This window comes from Ictidomys tridecemlineatus, chromosome 2, assembly GCF_052094955.1.
Source record: "Ictidomys tridecemlineatus isolate mIctTri1 chromosome 2, mIctTri1.hap1, whole genome shotgun sequence".
In the NCBI taxonomy this organism is placed as follows: domain Eukaryota; kingdom Metazoa; phylum Chordata; class Mammalia; order Rodentia; family Sciuridae; genus Ictidomys; species Ictidomys tridecemlineatus.
In genome coordinates this window covers 142,803,556-142,816,201 of record NC_135478.1, presented here as the reverse complement: position 1 = coordinate 142,816,201, position 12,646 = coordinate 142,803,556, and the positions used below count along the sequence as shown (strand labels likewise).

The 12,646-nt window shown below is 37.2% G+C and overlaps 1 protein-coding gene across 14 annotated transcripts in view; it reads left to right on the top strand.

Moving 5' to 3' along the window:
- The window catches only part of Bbs9 (Bardet-Biedl syndrome 9), a 459,963-nt gene that overhangs the window by 47,979 nt on the left and 399,338 nt on the right, over positions 1 to 12,646 (top strand). The window lies entirely within an intron of this gene.

Genomic DNA, 12,646 nt, shown 5'->3' with positions numbered 1-12,646 from the left:
TTACTGACAGGCAGTACTTGCTGTATCTGCTACAGACATGGTGAAGCTGCAAACCCTTCTCTTCATCCTACTCATCTCCAGAGCTGCTGCATGGAGTTCTTATGGGTTGTTTTTATGCAAGAGCAACTTTAAGAGTGGACAAGTGAGGGCTGAGATATAGGCTTGATTCTGCTTATCAAATCACACTTTCTGGCTTGAAGTAAATCTACCCTAGAGGAAGTGGTGCCTTTTTAAGTTTCACAAAGGCATAACTTTTCCCAAGTACAGTTGTCCTTTGGTATCCTTGGGCCTTGGGAGATTGAGCCTAGGACTCCCCTTACCTGTAGATATCATAATCCCTTATGTAAAATCCCTTAGGTAAGCCACGTATAGTGGTGTACCCCTAATCCCAGCAACTCAGGAGGCTGAGGCAGGAGGATTGCAAGTTCGTGGCCAGTCTCAGCAATTTAGTGAAATAAAAAATAAAAATGGCTGAGGATGTAGCTCAGTGGTTAAGCACTCCTGGGGTTAACTCCACAGTACAAAAAACAAAAACAAAAACAAAAAAAGGTGGTGGGGGGATAGTGTTTGCATATAACCTACACATATCCTTAGTATACTTTAAAATATTTTAGTTTACTTATAATACCTAGTACAATGTAAGTGCTATGTAAATAGTTGTTAGATTGTATTGTTTAGGGAATAATGACCAGAATAAAAAAGTCTGTACATATTTAGTTCAGAGCATCTTTTTTTTTCTGGGTTGGGGATAGAACCCAGTGTTTCCTGCATGCCAGGCAAATGCTCTAGCACTAAATCACATCCCAGCCTTCTTGGATATTTTTTTTAATATTTATTTTTTAGTTGTAGTTGGACACAATACCTTTATTTATTTTTATGTGGTACTGAGGATTGAACTTAGGGCCTCACATGTGCTAGATGAGCGCTCTCCACTGAGCCATAACCCCAGGCCCATTCCTTCCTGAATATTTTTGATGCCAGGTTGGTTGAATACACTGAAGCAGAATGTTATAATAGGAAAGCTGTCTATACTGGCTGGTAAGGATGTGTTCTTCCAACCTTGGCATTTTTGTTTCTAATTAGCAAAAATGCTCCCTTCAGTATGTGTACTAGAACTAGAACTTCTGGAATCTCCAGGGCATGGTGCTTGTGTACATTACTGCTATTTGAGTGTGTGTTGGGAGTTCTTATTGATGGCCAGAGTTTTCTCACTGTGTTGTAACACGGAAGAAGAGCTGGTGGTGCTGGGTTGAGAACAGAAGTCATGTGGTGACACTTGTCCATGTTATTTTGTGACTGTGGTTGAGTATGAATGTATATATGTACTTGTGCCACCTGCAGAATATGATTAGGAATTTTATAATATTTTTGCTCTTTTTGAGTTTATGTTTTTGTGAGTTTATTTTTTAACTGTTACATTACAGTGGTTAGTTATATTACATTTTTCTTTAATTACATAAGAAATGACTATTTTTGAAGTATCTTTCATCTGTGTGAACTCCATTTTATTCATACATAGAGGTTAAAGCAGGGAGGGCATAGATGAATTTGGGCATACCAATTACCAAGCATAGATTTTTGTTTTGCAGTATTGAGGATTGATCCCAGGGGTGTTTTACCACTGAGTAACATCCCTAGTCCTTTTTATTTCTTGTTTTGAAACAGGGTCTCACTATGTTGCCCAGACTGGCTTCTAACTTTAGATCTTCCTGCCTCAGCCTCCTGAGTTGCTAGGATTATAGGAATGTGCCTCCATACCTGGCACAATCATAGATACTTTTGGTGATGATGTGCAGCTAAAAGTTTGCTGTCACCTAAAGTGATGTGAAACAACAGTTGGTTAGATTGCAGAATTACTTAACTCGAGTAATGGGAATGTTTGCATTATTTGAGGAGTGTGGGAAATGTTTAGAGTTAATGAAGAGAAGAGAGAAAGAGACTTATGTGAGAAGCAAATTTTAGTCAGTACCTCCTTCCACTCTCAGCTTTTAGAATTGATTTTCACTGTTTTTTTTTTTTTTTAAAGTCTGACACCATTGGGGGATTTAGATCTCCCTTTGCTATTTTCAACTTATTTTTCCCTATCAAATCCCCAGAAGCAAATTGCTAAATTCTGTATTCCATCTGGATTCCCAAAAATTATAATTAGAGGAAAAAAAGTGCTTTGGCTAATTAAAAGTAGTTTTTAAAAAAATTATATCACAACATTTTTTTTCTTTTTGAGTACTGGGAATTGAACCCAGGAATTCTTTATCACTGAGCTACAGTATCTCCCAAGCACTTTTAATTTTTATTTTGAAGCAGGGTCTCCCTAAGTTACTAAGTTACCTAAGTTAAGGCCTCACTAAATTGATGAGTTTGGCCTCAAAATTGTGATCCTTCTGCCTTAGATTCCTGAGTTGCTGGGATTACAGGTTGGAGCCACCACACCAGACTCATGACAATTCTTTAGATCACATAGTAAATGTTATTTTATATAGATTATATTGTATTTTTTATTTCTTTATCAGATCACATTAACCCAATTAAAGAATTTTCTTGCTTTTATGTAACATTTTTTTGCTGGACTTTATAATGGACTTCCAAAGTAATGTGATGGAGTTCAGGACATGCGTCCTAAAATATGGGATCATGGGGCTGGGGGTATGGCTCTGTTGTAGAGCACATGCTTACCATGTATGAGGCCTTGGGTTTAATTCCCAGCACCAAATAAGAAGAAAAAAAAATACGAAAGACCTTGACAATTTGAAGAACACCATAGTAGCAGGGAGATTACTCTGACCTTTCCTCTACCCTTCTGTCCTGAAGAAGATCATTAGACTTATAGGAGAGGTGTGCTTCCTATACCCAAAGGGGAGAAGTATCTTTGTCTCTGAAGATGAAAGGTCACAGAGAAGAACCTGAACAATCAGGCTTTGTCGAGTACCTTGTTCATTACCATTAGATTATACCCCCTTGGCTGTATCATATTTTTCCAATTTCTTTTTTTCCTAGTGATCAATGTTTTTATTTATCTATTTATTTATTTTATAGTAGAATGCAATTTGACATATTTTGTACAAATGGAGCACAACTTCTCATTCCTCTGCCTGTACATGGTGTAGAGTAACTCCAATAGTATAATCATACGTGTATATACGATAATAACGTTTCTCATTCTACCAACTATCCATTTCTTTCTTTCTTTCTTTTTTTTTTGGTGGTGCTGGGGATTGAACCCAGGGCTTTTGGGAATGATGAAAATGTTCTAAAATTAGATCATAGAAGCCTGGTTTGGAGGCTCACATCTAAAATCCCAGTGACTTAGGAAGCTGAGACTGGAGGATTGTATGTTCAAGGCCAGCCTGGATACTTGTTGATCCTGTCTAAAAATTTAAAATAAGGGATTTAGGATGTAGCTGAGTAGTAGAGTGCCCCTGGGTTCGATCCCCAGTAACATATACACATCTACACACATACAAGTGTGTTGCACATCTCTAAATACATTAAGAACTATTGAGTGGTTTACTTTATAAGAGTGAACTTTTAAGTATATAGGATAAAATCTAATGCTAGAGAGGTGAGTCATTCATTCTTCACAGTCATCTCTCTCTCTCTCTCTCTCTCTCTCTCTCTCTCTCTCTCTCTGCTGGGGTTTAAACCCAGGGCCTTGTGCATGCAAGGCAAATACTCTACCAACTGAGTTATATCCCCAGCCCATGAAAATGTCCTTGATACTATAACATAAGTCATAGAAATATGCATGAGAATGTATATTAGGAAATGATCCAAAATATGGTAGTCATATAAAGTTGCTATTTATTTATTTTTGTCTTCTTCCTGCCTTTCCTTCCTTCCTTTTGTATATAAATTGATGTACTTTTTTTTTGTAGTAAGAAGAAATTATAGGTGATCTAACTGAGAATGCTACATAAGTTTTGATGAGCTGATTCAGTGGATTATTATAAAGCTAATGTTTCATTTGTTGAAATGAAATCTTTCTTCATTAACCTTTGCCTACATTTCTGATTATTTCCTTAGGGTAAAATGGAGAGGTTATTAAGTCAGATAATTATAAAATGACTTTTTTCTTCATAATAAGTAGCCTTTAATGGGCATATATGAATATACAACAGTGAATTCCAACTTTATGAATTACTATAAAGCACCAATTAAAAAAATAGAAGGAAGATCAGTAGAGTAGAAGGGGAGTAAGAGGAGGGATGAGGGGAGGAAAAGAGGAAGCACTGGGGACTGAAATGGAGCAAATTATTTTCCTGCAGGTAGAGTATGACCAAATGAACACCACTATTATGTATAACTATAATGCACTAAGAAAAACATTTAAAAAAGAAAGCTTTTCCCTTGAATACTATACAAATAAATGGTACAAAGTATAGAACTTGGGGAGAAGAAAGCAAAAATCACCTCTAAGTTATGCACATTTCAAAAGTTTCATTTTCTAAACTTAATGTTTCTACCTTTCCAGGAGAGAGTGGGTCATTCTTTTAATTTGAAAAATTCCTAAGAGTTAATCTGGGTATAAAAAAGGGAAGCTTAGGGCTTCAATAAAGGAATTAAACAAAAACAAAACCCAGTACTGCTCAGGAGTCTTAGGCAGGAGGGTTGCAAGTTTGAGATTTTCCTGGGTAACTTAGTGAGACCCATTCTCTCAAAGGGCTGGGAATGCAGCTCAGAGGTAGAACACTCCTAGATTTGGTCCCCAGTACCACAAAACCAAACCAAAAGTGTCGGGTTTTTAAACAAATATTATAAATAATTATTATTTAACAATATTTTAAACAAAATGTTTTTAAATGTATTTATTTATTTTAAATAGGTATATATGACAGCAGAATGCATTTTGATTCATTGTACACAATTGCAGCAAACCTCTCATATGTGCAGGCATACATGTACCTAGGGTAATAATGTCCATCTGATTCTCCCCATCTCCTCTCCCCTCTCCTTTTCCCTCCCCTTTCCCTTCCCTTCTCTCTACTTTGCCCAGTGAAAGTTCCTCCATTTTTTCCAAGAGCACCGACCTTATGGATCAACGTCCACTTATTATTATTCAGCCTTTGGTTTTTTGAGCAGTCACATCAATGTTTATAGCAGCATATTCACAATAGCTAAACTGTGGAAGCAACCTAGATGCCCTTCAATAGATGAATGGATAAAGAAACTGTGGTATATATACACAATGGAATATTACTCAGCATTAAAACAAAATGTTTTAAAACAAGGGAAGGCCGCAGAAGAGGCCTGTTTGTACATGCATCAGAATTAGTTACCACTAGATGGCAGTCCTCTACAACTTTGTGCCTTTATACTGTCTGAATAAGGTATGGTATGAAATCACTAATAGAGGAATTTTGATCTCAAATTAACTCTTTACCTCTTATTAAAAATAAATGTAACTTCTTCAAGTTGCAGAAAATAATAGTGTTTTTAAAAATAGTAATAGTATTTTAAAAATTATAATACAAGTTCTGATTCCTCACATGTTGAAGTTTGAACATTAGAGAAGCACATGGAGGCAAGCATATAAAGCAGGGTTTATTTAAAAAGGGGTAACATAGACTTCTCTAAGGAGGGAGAAGGGGGCCATAGCAGGTGTCCTGGTATCCCCAGAAGCGAGGTGTTCTGCCCTTTTTATATGTCCTAGGCTGCCTTTGTTTTTCTGCCCTCTTCCTCTTTTCTTTATCCTTCCTGTGTACATGACTAGACATTTGACTAGGCCTAGGAAATGCTCCTTGGGATGCCCAAAAGGTGGGAAACAGGTGGGCTGAAGGGAGAAGGACAGGATGGAGTAGCCAAGGACACATTGATTAACAACCTTATAGCTTCCTGTAGAGAGGGTCAGTTCCTGGAATAGGTCACCTTAACAATAGGTTGGAGCCTGGCAGGTTCTTGATAAGAATGGAGGAAGGGCTCTGAAGGAATTAAGGTTTCAGTCTTTCAGGGGACAGTCTCCAACCTGTGGGACTCACTCAAAATTGGCCTCCTTGATCTGACCTGATTCAATTTACTTATTTATACTGACTGCCTGTATAATTCTGGCTTCAGTAACATAGAATATAATATTAAAGTGCTTTCTAGCTGTGCTTCTCAAACTTTAATTTGCATATGAATAACAAGGAGATCATGATAAAAACACAGATTCTGACTCTAAGTCTGTAATTGGACTGGAGATTCTGAATTTCTGATGGTATTTCAGGTGATGTGAAGTTGCATGTGGTAGCCCTGCACCTGCCAAATGCTCATTTTGAACCAGGCAGTCTTCTAAGCTCTTTACAGGTTGAAACCTTGTCTAAAATTTAAAAAGTGAAGGCTCATAACCCAGGTTGTATGCATGTAGAAGATTGTGGTTTTAACCAAACTAATCTGCCACCCATATCTGGTCTATGAGTGAATTTACCTCCTTTCCAATTCAGAATAAAACCCTCCTTTTAGAAAGTTACTCGCTGGGTATGGTGGCATATACCTTTAATTCCAGCTACTCAGGAGGTTGAGGTTGGTAGATCACATGTTCAATGCCAGCCTCAGCAATATGGTAAGAGTATCTCAAATAAAAGGCAGGGGATATAATTCAGTAGTAGAATATTTCCCTAGGATACAAGAAGCCCTGGGTTTAATCCCCAGTGTGGGGGAGGGTGATGGGATAGGATTGGTTGGGGAGTGTTGTTTTGTTTGGCTTAAGTGTATAACTTTGATTCTTCATAGATTATGGGGAACTATGCTGAGTAATTTCTGGGCCATATATTTGATTTTTCAATTTCAGTTTTCTGGTTGGTGCTTTGGTTTGTAAGAAAAGTCCAAAAAACAGTCCCAAAGAAAGTATGATATTTTTTTCTATCTATTTTTTTAAATAGGGGATGTGTTTTTGTTAAATTCTTAAAAATTTTTTTTGGTTGTAGGTGGACATATAATACCTTTATTTAATTTATTTATTTGTATGCAGTGCTGAAAATCAAACTCAGTACTTCACATGCTCTACCACTGAGCCATAACTCAGCCTTGAGGAAGATATGTTTTGAAGTTAATATTTTTTTTGTGGGGTACTGGGTACTGAACCCAGGGGTGTTTTACCACTGAGTCATATCCCCAGTTCTTTTTATTTTTTTATTTTGAGAACGGGTCTCACAAAATTGCTTGGATCCTAGCTAAGTTGGTGATAGTGGAGTTGAACTTGTGATCTTCCTGCATTAGCCTCCCAAGTTTCTGGGATTACAGGTGTGTGCTACCATACTTGGGCCCTTTCTATTTTTTAATTTGACAGGCTCTTGGTAAGTTCCTTAGGGCCTCACTAAGTTGGTGTGGCTGGGCTTGAACTTGGATCCTCCTGCCTTAGACCCCCCTCACCCTCACCCCAGATCCTGAGATTATAGGCATACACCACTGCTCCTGACCAACATTTATATTTTTTTAGAAAATGTTTTTTTTAGTTATATATGGAGACAATATCTTTATTTTGTTTATTTTTATGTGGTACTGAGGATCGAACCCAGTGCCTGACATGTGCAAGGTAAGCACTCTGCCACTGAGCCCCAGCCCCAGCCCCAACATTTAATTTTTTTTTTGAAGTTTAAGCTGCTTTTTTGAAGGCACATGGACCTGGGTTTATCTTAGTTTATCTTTGTTTTTTGGTGGTACTAGGGATTGAACCCAGGAGTCTCTACCACCAAGCTATATGCTAGCCCTATTTATTTATTTACTTATTTAGGTACTGGGGATTGAATCCAGAGTATTGCTAAGTTGCTAGGGCCTCACTAAATTGCTGAGGCTGGGCTTAAACCTGTGATCCTCCTGCCTCAGCTTCCCAAGCTGCTGGGATATAAGGTCAGTGATAAAGACAAATATCATTTTTAGATCAACTGCTTTCACTTTGCTCAGTAGAATACGATGCTTTATGTTGTCTGTGTAATGTATCTGGCTACTGTCAAGATATTTGAACTGGAGTTTTCTTTACTCATCATCTCACTTGGAGATGTTAGTTACATCCTTATTTATCCGAAATTTGTCCTGTAGAACTGTGATAAGTGATTAATTGATAAATCTTATAATGTATAGGAATCTTTGAAGCATGCAAAAGGGACACTGAAAAGGTATTGTTGATTTTTTTGAGGTGTACAGGGCTTTTTAGAGACTGAACCAAGACTTATATATTTAGTCCATCTTTGTATCATCTTTCTGCATCCATTCCTTCAACCAACCAGTGCATATTTACTGAGAATCTTCTGAGAGTCCAGGCACTATACTAGTTTGAGTAGAAAGATGAATAAAATTGTTTATGGTTTCAAGCAGCTCACAATCTAGAAGTTGATAAATAATAAGTAACTGTGGTGTATTGCAGTCAGTCATAGTAAAGGAGAATATATGCAAAATTTTGTGGGAACTCTGGGATAGAGCAGCTCTCTGTAGGTCATGTGAATGGTGTGTGTGTGTGTGTGTGTGTGTGTGTGTAAGAGAGAGAATTGAATTTGGGTGAGGATGCACATCTTTTTTTATGCCACCACTACCTTTTTTATCCGGTTTAATCCAGAAGTTACTAATCTTAGTTTTTGATAAATGATCAACTTTGTGTTTTTTAGTACAAAGCTTTCATTGCCTAAAGGTTGAGCTATTCACAATCTCTACCACCAAGCTATATGTTAGCCCTATTTATTTATTTACTTATTTAGTACTGAGGATTGAACCCAGAGTATTGCTAAGTTGCTAGGGCCTCTGAGGCTGGGTTTAAACCTGTGATCCTCCTGCCTCAGCTTCCTGAGGAAAGTGAAGAATAAGATAACTTATTCTTCTTGAGAAGATTTTTCTTTAGACTTTAGAGCACTTTAAAAAAAATTACTTTGCTTTAAAAACCCTAGTGGTAGGCATGATGGCATATGCATGTAATTCCAATGGCTTGGGAGGCTAAGGCAGGAGGATCACAAGTTCAAAGGCAGCCTTAGCGAATTTAGTGAGAACCTTAGCAATTTAAAGAGACTGTCTCAAAATAAAAGTTAATGCCCTGGTAACCCTCTCCCCCTCCAAACAAACAAAACCAAACCTTGTTATTTTCAGACTATTAAATTGGTTTTTCTTATAGCTTAAAGCTTTGGATTTGGGTGTATTTCTTTTCTCTTTCCAGCCTTGCTTTTGGTATAACTGCAGATTACATTGGTTTCAGCTGACAGTTGGAACACTGAAAAGAAAACATTGAATTTGGCTGTTTTTAAGCCCTAGGGTTTGTCTTATCTTTGGTTAGCAGATATTAGGTGCAGTTTTATGGGATATACAAAAACAGACAAACTCTAAATTGGTAAAAATTTGCTTGTTTGGGCTGTCTGTGAGTTAAGAACCTGCTCAAAGAAGGGGCTAGTGTATACAGGAGCCACCCTTAACTCAGTTACGTAATAATAACAAAATAATAGCAAAACAGTATAGTAACAATAGAAAATGAAATGGGTTTTGGGTGGCTCAGAACTATAAAGGCCCATCTTACCTTTCTCTTTACCTCCCAGAACCTCCCTTAGAGTGTTCCATATGACAGGAGTGGCAAGCAGTGATAATTTGGGAATGTGCTGGAAGAGCTCTAGGTGGATTGGAGAAGGCAGAGGCTTGGCCTGGGTCCCCAGCAACCTTATTCTGGCAACATTGTTGGGGAATATTTGCTCTCAATGTTTCTTCATTTTCAGAGTTTTGTTATAATTCAATTGAATGCTTTGCAAGGTCACTTGCTATATTTTTAGTTCTGGGATGCATAGATATTTTAAATTTGGGGGTATGTCCCAAATTCTTTATAGATAGATTAAAACTTATAACAATGTAGGGCATGATTTTACTTCATATCTTTCTCACACCAAAATGTGCATATTTTTGTTATCATATGAAAATGTTATATTTTCATTGAAATCATATTTTCAAATTAATATTTTAAACATCTAGACCTATAGAAAAGAGAAAGTAATTGATTTAGCACCACCTCTCAGACATAACCGCTGATAACATACCAGAGTACAGTATAATGTAATCAGAAAGTTCCAATGTGAGCTAACTTGAGTAATTTTATTTTTTTTGGAATTTACCTCTCATCATCAAAAAGACACAACCATTGAAAAATGTTACATTTATTATGTAAAGTCTGGTGCTGTATAATATGGGATGTAAGCAACATGGCAATAAATGTTAAATGGATATTTCTTAGAAAGCTTTGACTTCATATTCATATATCTTTAAACTATTTTTTCTTATTTATGATACTAGGGATTGAACCCAGTGCCTTGTGCATGCTAGACAAGCACTCTACTGCTGAGCTATGTCCCCAGCCTTCTCCTTTTTTTTTTTCTTTTAAGACTTGAAGACAGGTTCTCATTAAGTTATTGAGGCTAGCCTCAAACTTGTGATTATAGGTTTGCACCACTGCACCTGTCTTATTATTTGTGTTCTTGATAGCTTCCATTCTAACTGGAGTGAGATGAAATCTCAGTGTAGTTTTGATTTATATTTTTCTAATTGCTAAAGATGTTGAACACTTTTTTATGTATTTGTTGTTGAGTTTTATTTCTTCTTTTGAAAAGTATCTGTCTAATTCACTTGCCCATTTATTGATTGGGTTATTTGATTTTTTTTTGTGTTAAGTATTTTGAGTTCTTTATATGTCCTCTTTTTTATAAATTAAAAAAAATTATTTTTTAGTTGTAGATGGGCACAATACCATTAATTAATTAACTAATTAATTAATTTTTATGCAGTGCTAATGATTGAACCCAAGACCTCACATGTGCTAGGCAGTGCTTTACCACTGAGCCATATGCTCCAGTCTTTTATAAGGCACTAGTTCATTTATGCAGATGGGGCCTTCATGGCTCAATCACTTCCCCAAATACCACCATAATAGGGATTAAGTTTTAATACATAAACTTTGGGGACATATAGATCATAGTAAGTAGCCTCTGGCAGTGATTTTAGATCTGTCCATTTTAATTAATTAATTGGGGACTGAAACCTAGGGGTGCTTATAACCAAGCTATATCTCCAGCCCTTTTTTTAATTTCTTATTTTGAGGCAGGGTCTCTCAGAGTTGCTTCGGGCTTCACCAAGTTGGCTTTTTTTAAAAAAATCTTCTTTAAATTTTAAAATTTTTAGTTGTAGTTGGACATCTTTATTTTATTTATTTATTTTTGTATTGCTGAGGATCAAACCCAGGGCCTTGCACATGCTAGGCAAATACTCTACTGCTGAGCCACAACCCCAGCCCGTTGAGGCTGGCTTTGAACCTACCTCAGCCTCCTGAGTTGCTCTGATTACAGGTGTGTGTCACTGTACCCGGTGGTTGATCTGTCCATTTTATATACTGTTCATGTTATGTGGATATGGGCTTCATGACATAGTAATCACATGACCCACTTGTCATTTGAGATTTGATATATGACACCACAGTTATGTTTCATTCCTCAGCAGAGTGTCCCTCAATTATTTATAATGCAACACATACACATATACAACATGTTAGGTTTGTTTTGGTTCTCATTTTATAGTTTTAGTTCTCTAGCCTCCCTTATCACCCTATAGGCTTGTTTTGTTTAATTCATATTCTTATTAAATTGCTCAGTAGTGTGAAAAGTTTTCAGTGAGCTTTCTTTGATTCCTGGTTTTGTTTTTCCTCCATCTGCCTTTTGTATATTGTCTTTCCTGCTTCCCCTCTCCCTGCCTTTCTTCTGTAGTGTGTTTGAGCATTTGCTAGGCCAGACTCTTTACAGACTTGCTTGGTCAACTCTGTCTGGGCTAGTCTGCTTTGTATGTGCTATCTTTTTTTTCCTACCATCTGTTCCACCCAATCAAAGATGAGTTTGTTTTCCTTCCTGATTTAGTGTTTTGAGGGTGAGATATTGTCTAGTCTCTGCCTATCACCTGTCTATGGGGGTAATGGGTTAGGGATGGGAGGTGGAGATATTTTCTGTGGTTGTGGCAGCCTTCCTGGAGGATATGGCCTCAGCCCTTTTTTCTGCATCTTACATCTCATACTATCTGAATAGTGTGAAGCTCACACTATTTGGATGGCCTTTAACTTGAAATTTATACTTCTGGGTAGCCAGTAAACTGTTATCTTGGAAGGTGTGGGAGATACTCTCAAACTTTGATCTTCTGGGTAAGGATTTCCTCATCAGGTTTCCCTGAGTCATTCGCATATATTCCTTCTCTTGTTTGTCGAAATCTCATCATAAGTTATTTCCATTACCTTCCTATCCACTTTTTATTTTTTGCAGCAGTGGGGATTAAACCCAGCAGTGCTATACACAATAAGCTACACCTCAGCCCTTTTAATTTTTTATTTTGAAACAGGGCTCTCCAAATTTCCCAAGCTGGCCTTGAACTTGTAATCCTCCTATTTTAGACTCCTGAGGAGCTGGAATTATAGGCGTGTGCTGACATGCCCAGCCCATCCACTTTTCTTTTGGCCCCACTTGAGTGTGTATGAAGGTTCATGTGTCAGTTTCTCCTCTAGCCCACCGCTTACTCATACTGATCATAATTGCTGGAGATAGTTAGCTTACTTGGTACTTTTTTACTTACTTGGTACTCTTTTCTCCTCCTTCCTTTACTTCCTTCCTTTTTTTTTTTTTTGGTACTGAGGATTGAAACCAGTGGTGTATTACCACTGAGCTACTTTTTAAGTTTTGAA